Source organism: Erpetoichthys calabaricus, chromosome 4 (assembly GCF_900747795.2).
Source record: "Erpetoichthys calabaricus chromosome 4, fErpCal1.3, whole genome shotgun sequence".
In the NCBI taxonomy this organism is placed as follows: Eukaryota; Metazoa; Chordata; class Cladistia; order Polypteriformes; family Polypteridae; genus Erpetoichthys; species Erpetoichthys calabaricus.
Window position 1 is genome coordinate 83,857,323 of NC_041397.2, and position 2,194 is coordinate 83,859,516.

A 2,194-nucleotide genomic window follows, 5' to 3' on the forward strand; every position below is an offset into this window, starting at 1 on the left:
CCAAGACATGTGGCCGCAAGTCCGACGACACGACCACAAAGTCGATCATCAAACTGAGGCCTAGGGTGTCCTGGTGCCAAGTGCACATATGAACACCTCTATGCTTGAACATGGTGTTCGTTATGGACAATCCGTGATGAGCACAGAAGTCCAATAACAAAACACCGCTCGGGTTCAGATCGGGGGGGCCATTCCTCCCAATCACGCCCTTCCAGATCTCACTGTCATTGCCCACGTGAGCATTGAAGTCTCCCAGCAGAACGAGGGAGTCCCCAGAAGGTATGCCCTCTAGCACCCCCTCCAGGGACTCCAAAAAGGGTGGGTGCTCCGAACTGCTGTTCGGTGCATACGCACAAACAACAGTTAGGACGTGTCCCCCCACCCAAAGGCGAAGGGAGGCTACCCTCTCGTCCACCGGGGTAAACCCCAATGTACAGGCTCCAAGTCGGGGGGCAATAAGTATACCCACACCCGCTCGGCGCCTCTCACCGGGGGCAACTCCAGAGTGGTAGAGAGTCCAGCCCCTCTCAAGGAGATTGGTTCCAGAGTCCAAGCTGTGCGTCGAGGTGAGTCCAACTATATCTAGCCGGAACCTCTCAACTTCGCGCACTAGCTCAGGCTCCTTCCCCTTCAGAGAGGTGACATTCCACATCCCAAGAGCCAGCTTCTGTAGCCGAGGATCGGATCGCCAAGGTCCCCGCCTTCGGCCACCACCCAACTCACACTGCACCCGACCTCCTTGGCCCCTCCCATAGGTGGTGAGCCCATGGGAAGGGGGACCCACGTTGCCTCTTCGGGCTGTGCCCGGCCGAGCCCCATGGGTGCATGCCCGGCCACCAGGCGCTCGCCATCGAGCCCCACCTCCAGGCCTGGCTCCAAAGTGGGGCCCCGGTGACCCGCGTCCGTGGAAGGGAAAACGCCGTCCAAAATTGTTTTTCATCATAGGAGGTTTGTTTTACCGCTCTTTGTCTCATCCCTCACCTAGGACCAGTTTGCCTTGGGTGGCCCTACCAGGGGCATTAAAGCCCCGGACAACAGAGCTCCTAGGATCATTGGGACACACAAACCCCTCCACCACGATAAGGTGGTGGTTGAAGGAGGGGATGTGCACAAGTATCACCATTTTTTCCCATCTACCAGGTTTATTTAATATTTCCCCCATCTCTTGAGTACCCTGGCATGCTGTTGTGTATGCAACAATAATACAAAATGAAACAATTTCCATACATTCCTGTTTGCTTTTATGAAATATGCACAAGACACCCATCCATTCATCACCTAACCCTCTGTCTGTTTCAGGGTCTTTGGAGTCCTAAGCCCATCACGACTGCATTGAGCACAAGGCAGGAAGCAGCCCTGGAAAGGGCAGAAGTTCAATATACAACTTGATTCATTTCATTAAAGGTTTGCCGGGAGCCGGAGTGTACCACAACAGGGAAAGCGTTCAAGAATGTCGGTCCATGAAAGGAGACACTCACTCAAACATCCACTCTCCCAAATATTGGGTCATTTCAGATTGACCAATTAAACGGACGCTCACATCTATGGGAACCAAAGAATGTCAAACCCACATGAATAATGGAGAGAAATGGCAAATTACACTCCGTTAATGACTGTGCTGGTATTCAGACCCAGGTTCTTAGAGCTGGAAGGCAGCAGTGCTAACCACTGTGCTAAACCGATCATTTGACTAGGGGCCAAAAAGTCAATATTGAATAGACAAAGATGAACTGTGCCACCGTAATAAATGGCTACTACTTCAAGAGGGAGGGGGAGAGACAAATCACCATCTGATTCTTTTGACAATAATTTTATACGAGTTTCTCAGCCAGGCTCATTAAAGATCATTCTGTGGAAAATGGCTACTTAAGAATGCAGTTTTACGAATACTGTAAGAGTCCTGGCTACAGATTGTAGTTTCACACTAATGTATTTGGGTCAACGTGTAAATACATTTTTCAGCTGGCCTTTTATAACTGCAAACACTGCAGGATACTCGGCACACCAGAGCCTGCAGGCAGGTTGCTTCTTCTTGTGCGCAGAAGTTTATCTGTGAAGGCTCCATTGTTAGCGCTGGAGCTTGATCCCGGTATTAATTGGGTAACCCAGCGGTTGTTGCAGTTCCCGCTTAAGTTCTTGTTAAATATAGCCAGAGGGGAGAACTGAACATTACTAGTAATCTTAGAAAACACTT